The 10,923-nt window shown below is 34.9% G+C and overlaps 1 long non-coding RNA gene across 1 annotated transcript; it reads left to right on the top strand.

Annotated features, from left to right (window-relative positions):
- Positions 1-1,379: 1,379 nt before the first annotated feature.
- On the top strand, positions 1,380-5,463 carry LOC117240430. Its single transcript, XR_004494689.1, has 3 exons — positions 1,380-1,446; positions 4,968-5,082; positions 5,386-5,463. It is a non-coding gene; the product is annotated as an uncharacterized LOC117240430 (long non-coding RNA).
- Positions 5,464-10,923: the final 5,460 nt, after the last annotated feature.

Below are 10,923 nucleotides of genomic sequence, written 5' to 3'. Positions count from 1 at the left end.
TTTGTTTAGAAAAACTGTTTGTTATAGGACAAGAAACATTCTCGAGGACGTAAGGTTCTAAACAAACGTTCTCCTTTCTTATTGAATGTCAGAGATAGGGATACCTGACACGAAATATCAAGGTCTAATATCGACAGTCAATAAGGAATAACGAATAAAATTTTATCAGCTATTAGATTTTCATACCTTATTCATTTTTCTTCCTTTAGGAAAGACATTTCTTCTTCCGTTTTTATTCAAAATTATTATTTGCAATTGATTTTAGAGAAAAACTTTCCATTAGTCTATTTGCAATAAAAAGATCCTTCCCTTATGAAACTTATGAATCGATTTGCAACTGACAACTAAATTGTAATGAAAGAACATAATGAACGATAAATCCAAATTCGTAATCTAGAATATTGTATAACTGTTACGTGTTTTAAATGTAGGTACACACACATGTAATATATTTTGCATATGCACACATTTATATATTTTATTTTATATACATTTACATATTTTAACATACTATTTACACATAAAATTTCGCATTATAATAATCGTTATATATAGTAATCGATATTAAAATAATTATTAAATATTTGTTTAATTAATCCTAAAATTGAAGTATAATTATGAAAATGTTAACAAAAGAATTACGTTTAGATTTCATAAGCATATCGCAAAGTGACCGATTTAACCAGCGATCGTACAGAGGTCCCACATGTAGTCCTGAAGTATAACCAATCAGCAAACAACGCTACCTCATCGTCGACATTATATCATGCTAGCGCATCATCATAGAGTTCAGTACTGTTTAATCTGTTGAGATAAATGTCATGTTGGTATGATCACTAGTTCCTACATGCGAAGTTGGTACGACTTCTAACGACGCCCTTTTGTTTTAGTTTCTGCCACGTGTTAATTATCTGAGAGTATCCGGTGTGTTCATATGGCTGTACATGGTGGTGAAATACAGAATATAAAAACTGAATATGTGTGAATCAATTAAATATCGAACTCCAAAACCTATTTAATAACAGGGGTAGTGCAGTAACCGAAATGGAAATTATTCTACATGCAAAAGTAAGTCGTAATAACAAATACAGTTTTCTTCTTTTATATTTTTTGTATTTTTACTGCATTTTTGATTTTCATATATATAACCGTCTTTCATTAAAAGAAGAATTTAATTTCTGAAGGATTTTTCATACAAATTTGAATAATAACTGCTATTTTTGTTGTCTTATTTCAACCTTTGTCCTTGTTTGGGCTACTGTATCGCTTATTTCTTTTTAATGTTTGCATTGTTCATAGGCTGTACTAATTTTGTGTAAGTAATTTAGAAATATATGAGATCTTGCAAATCAAATAATTTGATGTAGGAAATTCTTGATTTTCATAAAATAGTTCTGAACTGCTATGACTGCGTGGAAACGAAGAAGTTCGGAAATGAAATATAGAGTAAGTAAACTTCTTCGCAATCGTATGTTGAGAGAATACGGTACATGTTTCATTTCTCCTTTCGTATGATCTTCTTGTAGACTAATCATGTTTCTTCTAATAATCTTTTATTTCACGTATCTGATTGGCCACAATTTTTTAAGAATAAATTTTTATAAATTTCTTTTTTGTTAAAGTTATTTTTTCTTTTTTAATTTATCTTTTATTACAGACTGTCACATTTCAATAAGAAAAGTTCTATTTATTTAATATTATTTATGTTTATTTCTACATAGAATTATTTATGGCATATTTATACTTAGGCTAAGTCTTTAAATTTGTTGGTTACTGCAAAACAAACATAACAAAGTATTTAAGTTGTTCTTAGATTATTATAATTTGTGAATTTGTCTGAATTGCTATTCTTCTATGATAAAATGATCTTAGCTTAATGCTGCTTTTGCTTTTTAATAAAATTTGTCAGTCCTTGTAACTATTTTTCTTTGTCAGAAAAAAAATCACCATCCTATTGTTGTTTTTTAATGAATTTTGTTGTAAAATCTTAATATTATCCAATATATTTTTCTTACACATATTATACATTTTGTTTTCATCTGTTTTGTATTTTATGTTATTTTCTGCATTCACTGATTGTTCCTGTCTCCCAGCTACTCTAACTTTGATTATCCTTTTAGTTATTAATAACAGTTTCATATGCAAGAAACTTTAATTATTTTTTTCTATATTTTTAGCATATTTATATACTTCACTATAAGTAGATTATTCTATTCTTTCTTTCTTTTATCCAGCAAGTATTTGTGTTATTTCTTCTATTATTGTTCAGTTTAAATTTATTATTATTTCTGTACCATCGGCTTCGTAACTCTATTTGAGTTTATTATGTGTGTATTACTTTTTGCAATGTTTTCCTGTCTAATTATGTGTTCTCCCATGTTTGCCAGTTTTAACATGTAGTTTATGCCTCATTTTATTATTTTTTGTTCCAAGACTATTCTTATTGCTTTTAATCACATAATCTGGCATTACATGGTATTTCAGTATGTATAATATTCTTTTTAGGAAATGTGTTTGTATTTTATCTATTCTTGTTGAGTAGTGGAGAACCCATATTCTTATACCATATACCTACACTGTGTATGGTTGATTTTGTCTTTATGTCAGATTACCATTAAAGCATTAATTTCTGTCCATAACATGAATGTTTTCGCTATAATATAAGTTGGGTTATATATATTTTTCCACTCGTACAAAATACCAAAAGTTGCCTTTGCCAAATCAATTTATATATTGATCACTACTTGTGAAACAATTGATCACTAAACTCAAACCTGTTATTTTTCGTTCTCATATTCATTTTCATATTCATGAAATAACATTAGAGGATACAAACAATGACCAGAAAAGAGTGATGCCCTGAAACAAAGTTTAATCTATTTATGTTCAATTTCATTTTGGGTTCTTCTACTTTATCTCTTATTTACAACCTTTTTATAATAATAGTTTTTCCTCTCTTTTCTTCTTTTAATTTTGTCTGACTCTTCTATTACCTCACTTTTTTTTGTTAGTTTGCTTCTTTCTTCTGCCCATTTTGCTTTGTTCATCTGCTCATTTTCTTTTCTTTTCTCCTACCTTTTTCTATATTCTGGTATCTTTCTATTATAATATAAAATCTCTCTTAATTAATGATAAATTTTTCTTACCTTCTTTAATTTGTCTTTCATATTCTTTGTTCCCTTTAACATTATATGTACTTTCTGTAGGATTTAAGGTTTGATTTAAAATCATTTCTTCATTTCCTTTTTTGTATAACTTATTTTCCTTGCTCCTACTTGTTATTTGTTTTTTGTCTTCTACTGCTATTTTACACTTTGTAATTTATTTTAGTGACCTTTCTCTTGTGTTTCTTTCTTATTGTTATGGTTATCGCTGCCCTCTCGAGCTTCTTTTATTTTGCTATAGTTTCCTAACGTCTGTCTTACTTTTTCTTGATTTTTTACTAAATTCACTGTCAGAATTTGTATTTTCTTGTTTTCCTTTTATTACACTCTATATTGTTTCCTTAATGTCAATGGCATGAATTTTGCAATTTGGCCAATTGTGGAAAGTTACAACTAAACATGAAAAGCAATTAAATAACTCCGGAAATCAATGTATCTGAAATTTTCTTTCAAACCTTACTTTTCATACCATATTCAAGTGTAATTGTGAAATCAATTTTAAGTTTTATATCCTTATTTTGCATTATACATCATATATATGTCGGATCACGATTCGAATTTTGGGCGCGCGACGACTCTTCATGTGAACTAGCCATCGTTTCACAAAGCCGAGATTTTATTTACACGTATATACAGGTCTATCACTAAGCTTAACAAATAATAAGTACAACTAATAATAAGTCTAACAAACACTAAGCCTAATGAATAATACGATCTACGAATAATTAAATTAAATAATACTATTATCAATGTTTGAGTTCAAACGAATCCACGGTCACCGGGATAACTCCTTACTAAGCGAAACTAACTTAGACGCAAATGCGATCGTCGAAAATGCTCGATGTATCACTCTCCCAGGCAATCGCAAGAATGCCAGCCTCGTGGAGATTTTTCTCCCTGTACGATTGCATTTTGTTTTCTATACCCGTTTGGAAGCATCGAGAAGGTTCCAAACGCCGTTGCTAGGCACACTCGTTGGAAGCATCGAGAAAGTTCCAAACGCCGTTGCTAGGCAGTTTCTGCCTGGAGTTTTGATTACTAATACAATGTATGTCCCATTGCATCGGCACCTCTGGGGCAACATCACACGTGGCTAGGCCCGCTCTCGAGGCCGCATGCCGCCACAACCACATTTCTCGGAAAACACATACAACCCCTCCAGACCTCCGTTAGGCAAAACGTCCATCCCGTGACCGTGGCTACGTTCGGCGACCAATTGTCACCTCGAACCCAATCTCGCTTATTACAAATCTTAAGCAATTACAACTATAATAAAATCTAGGCTAAGGTACTAGAGGATGTTCCCAAGATTTCCAAGGAAAGGCTTCGGCTTTCCTTTCATCTCCGACATATATATATATATATATATATATATATATATATATATATATATATATAATTCTTTGTATCATAATAATATAAGGAAATGACATTTTGATAAATAAACTAAGGAAAATGACTACTATTTTTGATATTTATATATGAATATATATTATTTTGTCATGAAATTCAATGCACACCTCAATTTAAACAAAAAAAGAAAAGGATGTAGAATTTGTTACAAAAGCGGAAATTTTTCACATTTATGCTCCAGGCATGAAACCCATGATATTTTCTCTTCACTTTTTAATTATATTTCCAATTATTTCGATTTTTCTAAATGCCCTTTCACGCATTTTTGCACACGCTATCTTTCCCTTGTTACTATTTCTGTTAGAATGTTAAATTATCTGTTAAAATATTACATTGCCTGTTAAAATTTAAAAAATTGAAAAAAAAAGTCTGTTAAAATTCATTTTTTAGGAAATTTGAAGAGTTCTCGTTGCCAGAAATTTAAGGTGAATGGATTTTGTGATATTCAGGCAAACTGACTTCCGAGTAAGATAAAACTTCATAAATTCTTTCCTATGGTGCTTTGGTAAGTTCGTTTCTTTATTCGCTTTTAATTATGGAATGCATTATACCATTTAAAGAAGGTGATAAACTCCATGTATGCGTTATGTTTTCTATGCGTTATTTAAAATTACAAATGAAAAGAATACGTTTCATTTTTGTTTTGTTATATACATATTTGTATTAATGGGATCATAATTCTTGGGATCATACGATACCAATATTCTGTTTTGAGTGAGCCCAAAAAGAAAACAGTTTACCTCACGACGTTTATGAGGTTCAAATTCTGAAGGTAGGTCTCTTTTATCTTTTCTTGTGGTTCTTACAGCTGAGACCTTTGGATTTTAACTCGTAAACAAGTTCGCTTAATGTGCGATTTATAAATATTTACATAGAACTGTCCAGACAATAAAGTTGTTTTCTTCCTGAAAGGACAAACTGGCACGGTCGAATTACGATTAAATTCTTAGCTCGCGTGCTAACGTCGACATATCTGCACACGCGAGGGTTTTGAATAATTTCTATCGAATTCATTTTCTTTGAAGATTCTCCACCGGTACAACATTTTGGGACCAACATTTATATTTGATAAAATATTACCAACGCTACCGTATAACATGGCTAAGCGCAAAGCAAAGATAACTTTTATATTATCATTGTTTGAATTGTATGTATTGGGAGAAAGATTATTTATTTCCATTATTACCTTCTTCCCTAACCAATGCCCCATTTTCTTTCATAAATACAAATTTAATAGATCGGCAATAAAATATTGACGAGGGTTCAGATTTTGACCACAGCACTTAATTATATTCATCTAAAAAGCAAATACAAACAAAAGCAATTACAAACAAGAGTTCTGTTTCAGATGAACTTTGTGTAAAGTGACTTGGAATCCAGCTTTAACTGGTTTAAAACATGCATGGATTATACTCTTCGCTATTCCTAGGACATTTACAAATTATTGTGTTTGTCCTTCTCAAGTTAGAAATTCCACTTTTTGTGAAAACGCTATTGTAATTATCCGAAAACAGTTTATTTAACATTATTTGGCGTCCTTTAGCTTTGTGCCTATTCGTTTCTATACATGACCAACATATTCTTTCTTTTAAACAACAATGTCTTCGTATGGATTAATGTCTTTATGTGTTTCGCTATCTCCATCTCCAATACATGTACTATACTTGGCATGATGTTTCTTTCCTGATCTCATAAACATTTCTGTGATGACATAAGTTTCCACTTTATCAGCACTGATATGGTTTATAGTGCAATTATCTTTGTCACCTTCATACTAATCATTGTACTGTTCTGTGCCCGTTTTATTCTCCCATGCAACGCTGCAAGATTGGGAAACCTAGATTTTACAATTATATCAAGCACATTCTTACTGTGTTTCCCGAGGAGTGTAGCAAGCCCGAACGAAAAATTCAGTTCTCTCATATTCCTGGCGTTCTCTCTTCCGAAACGCTAACTTTTCTTCTGTCTTTTTCGGTAGCTCTCGAAAGTGGACGATTAGATACCCGTAAGACAACAGAATGTAAATTTTCCGGACAGCCATAGTATCTATTGATAGCCGATCCCTGAAAAATATCCATTAGCCCACAAAATAAATTTATCTTTTCCATTCCGTTCTCTAAAAGTCGCCAACACAATCCTGCGATTTATTTCAGATGACTTTTGGTATGGATTGGCATTGCCAATTAGTGGAGATGAGTTGAAAAATTTCATCCAGTACTCACACTTACTTGCAATTTTGGAACCTAAGCCGCGGTTTCTGGTTCTAGAAGATTGAATTTTCCTTTGCAATTCTTGCAAATAACACTAGTCGCTATCATCGAAAATACAGCAACAAAGTTCAAGATATATTAACTAAGATCACTTGCAAACACTTCATGGTTATCTCTATTTTACAATTTTTTAGTTGATACGCTTGTTATTCGGTTCAGCAACGTGTATCATTCGAGTTACGGTTGATGTACACGCAGAACGCCATATTAGACCTGATGCAATTTTCGTGAACCCATCTGCTGCTATATACGTACTGCAGCTAGTTCTCATTACGAACGCTATCGCTATAAGGTTCATTTCATATCAAGCATTCTGTGCAAAGCAACAGTAATGTGTAATGTTGCCAATATTGAATCGCTTCTTTAAGAGGAAGGCATTCGAGGTAGATTGCTTTCATCTGTTTGGTTTCAGTTTTCTTGAGAAGTACGCAATCGGGTGTAACATACCGTTATCTTGGGGTTGTTTTAAAACGGCTCCTAAACCATCACCATTTGCATCTGTATAAATGAATATTTCTTTGTTTTGCTCATATGTTGCTAGGGCCGGACTTGAACAGACATGTTCCTTGATCCTCTGAAATGACTTCTCACATTCTTCATTGCAGATGAATTTGACATTTTTCCTTAATAAGTTATGAAGTGGTTCCAGGAATTTGCAGGCATCTTCCATAAATTTATAATAAAAATTAATTTTCCCCATTAATTGTCTTACATTCTTTTTTGTTCTTTGGGCGTTCCAGTTCGCCCAAGTCAAGAAATGTTTTTTCGGCTTTCAGCCCTTTTTTCTCTTTTCCAAATCGCTTTCTTCCTTCCTTTGAATTTTTTAATCCTTTTTTCTCTTTTTCTCTTTCTCTAGCTATCTGCACGATAGGCTAATCATGCCCACACATAGTTTGTTTCTACAATGTTTAATATGAAGAGAATGTCCCGCGAATGTGTACGAGAACATATGCCCAGCGAAGTGCACTGGTACCGATTCTCTAAACTGATAGATTCGAACGGACTTGAAGTGACTTGACGACTAGGCAGATAGAAAGGAGCGCGGTGTTATCGTTCGACGCTCTCTTAGAGTAGGCCGCGGGACGATCATGCAATTTCAAAAACTTGTCGTTCTGTCGATCACCCAATGCAATCCATGTCTTCATGACTTCAGCAGTGAGTGTTGGAGTAAAGCGCCTTATCAGTGCATCGGTTGGCAAAACAGTTAAAAGACGCTTTATGAGAGATCCAAACATTCTGTTGAGGGTGTGCATGAATATATAGGCTCCAAGACAGACGACAACGATACGAACTACAATAAGCTAAGTCTATGAAGGGAAGCTAAACGCTACGATTAAATTTTACAGATAACTCACACTTCATGGACATAACCGGAATAAGTTGCGATACGACGTAAGAGATCATATAATTAATCTAATGAACAGTGCTAGTTAGTTAAACCATCAGTCCTCAACATTTATGCAAATTTCATGTACCCATGTTCTTGTTCGACCTGACTTTTACATTGTTCCGAGATGATTGTTACAATGTTCCCTCTTTTCTTTGTTTTTTTCTTTACCCTTTACTTTGCTTGGCAGATAGATTTGATTATTATTTGATTATATAAATATAAATGCTGAAGGCTTTGCATCCTTAGACATCACTGATAGCGTTCCTACGTCCTTAGAAGTGAATAGTAGCGTTTCTACCTCTTATGATAATTGGGCTTACTACACAATGTTGATCGCCTGTTGGTCTATTGGATCCTCTTGTATTATTCTTTTATTTTATTATTGCTTAGTTCGTGCCTTTCGGCTTTGAATGAACTTTCGGTTTTACATCTCTTACATCTCTTTTCCCCTCTATTCTATTGCACTACCTTGCTAATTTTACCTCTAAAAACTAAAAGTAGAAACTACAAATTAGCAACTAACGACTAAAAAACTATTGCAACTTTGGTCTTTAGCCTCCTTGCTGTGCATCCTTCCTGTCGTTTGCTCTTCTCTTCTCTGTTATTGCCTTCAGTTCTGTTAAACCTTCTCCAGTCTCATTTAGCGTTTTTCCTATGTCCTTTGGTCCTCCCGTTATTTCACATTCTTCTATTACATGCCTCAAGTCTTCTTTCCTTCTACATAGTCTGCATCTTTATCTCCCTCTTCTTTCTAGTATTCCCTTGCTTTAGTCTCGTTTCCGCATCTGAATCTTGCCAGTATTTTTCTGTCCTTCCACTTCATCCTCCCTTCTAAGTATTTTGGTAATTTTTCTTTGGTTATGTTTCTGTAGTGTATATTATACTTGGATTCCTTTATCCTTTTCTCCCTCTCTTCTGCTTCTTCCTTTCTTCTTTCTTCTATAATTTGGTCTGCTGTCATCCTTTCTTATTATTATTATTATTATTATTATTATTATCTTCTAGTCCCTTCTTTCTCTTTCTTGTTCTTTTCCCTTCATGGCCATGAGGTGGGATGTCGTGATAGGTGCGGAAGAAATACTCAGATGTATTCAACAATCAATATTTATTAACAGTAATATTCGATGAGTACACTTGTACTAATCCCCATTTTCCTCATTTTCTCCTCCAGTTTCTCTCTGTTTAGTCTGTCGAACGCCGCTCTTAGGCAGGTATATAATTTCCCTCTTTCTTCACCTATGAGATGGATAGGTCGTGATAGGTACTGAAGGAACATTTGGATATGTTTAACAACCAAGCTATTTATTCACACTTATGAGGTGACAGTCCGTGAAGGTGACCGTCCGTGAAGGTGCCCGCAAGAAAATACACTTGATTTTCAACAATAACGTTTAATTAGACTCTTAACAATTAACAACAAATAACATTTAACCACGGTTAACGTTTAGCAACAATTAATAACAAGTAACGATTAAAACTGAACTCTCAAGAGTAGTTTTAACGACTCGTTTCTCTAATTGTGTTTGCTTCTCTTAACCTTTCGCACTTCGCGGCTCGGGGCAAAATGAATCTTTTTGGTTCAAAACCGAACAGATTCTTTCCTTTGTTGCCCCTCGATATCCCCACTACGCGCGCGTTTATCAGAAGTCCGCGACGGTTGCCACGTATACATTCTACCGAATATTCGGCGAAAAAGTCGTAAGGATATCGATGGTACATTAGGCCTGTCGGCCTTACGCTTTGAAGGTATAGCGCTTTGTGCCGCGAAGCCGTTGGAAATTTCCGTGGTCGAGTGTCGCCACATCTAGCTGCTTGTCTGTGATGTGGTTTATTACATAAACCGTATCGGTCACTTCTCTTCCTTTTCTGAATCCGAATTGGCTCTCTCCGTTTCTTTTCAATCTCTGCCTTCAGTCGTTCGTCCAGTATCCCTGCATGGTAGTGAGTGGTACCATCCGCTTGATGCTCCGATCGAACGGTAGCCATCCGCATGATGCGTCTGCGCCGGGTTGGATCTTGATGATTCTGCCCAGTGGCCATTGCATTGGGGGAACGTTGTCTTCTCTGAGAATGACAATGGCGCCTTCTCGTATGTCGTGACTGCCCTTACTCCATTTCTTTCGGATGTTCAGCTCGTTCAGATACTCTCGATGCCAGTGGCGCCAGAAATGTTTGAGTTTTTGAATATGTTGCCAGCTGGAGAGACGATTGGATGGAGTGTCCCTGAAATCTCGTTCTCGGAAACTTGTTAATGAATCACCGAAGTACCGGGAGTAAGGACAAGAAGATCGTTTTGGTCTGATGATATTGGAGTCAGCGGACGGGAGTTGAGGGTAGACTCGATTTCAATGATGAGTGTGTTGAAGTTTTCAAATGTTAAGAGCTCGTTACTTTTTTTTTCGTGGAAGAAACCTTCAACCCCTCCGGGGAGAGGGCGCTGGGTAGTGCCGGATTCGTACCGGCTAAAACCTCCACGGTGACCTGTCCTGACGCCTGAGTCGAGATGCACCCTGGATCTCTCCCGAATTACTACCGGTTACCCCCGGGCGTCTATCTCTCTTTTTTGTCGAAGGGAGGCGTCCTGTTCTTCTTGGACCGCTGAGGGCCACGCCCCCTAGCGCCGCGCTCCTGCCGCGTCATCCTGGGGACCCCGTCCCCTGACGCCTCTTCCTGGTTCTTCGCGCTC

This window comes from Bombus vosnesenskii, unplaced genomic scaffold (genome assembly GCF_011952255.1).
Source record: "Bombus vosnesenskii isolate JDL3184/JDL3185 unplaced genomic scaffold, Bvos_JDL3184-5_v1.1 scf7180000014625, whole genome shotgun sequence".
Taxonomy (NCBI): domain Eukaryota; kingdom Metazoa; phylum Arthropoda; class Insecta; order Hymenoptera; family Apidae; genus Bombus; species Bombus vosnesenskii.
The sequence above is the reverse complement of the archived record's forward strand: the minus strand, read 5'-3'. Positions and strand labels throughout refer to the sequence as shown.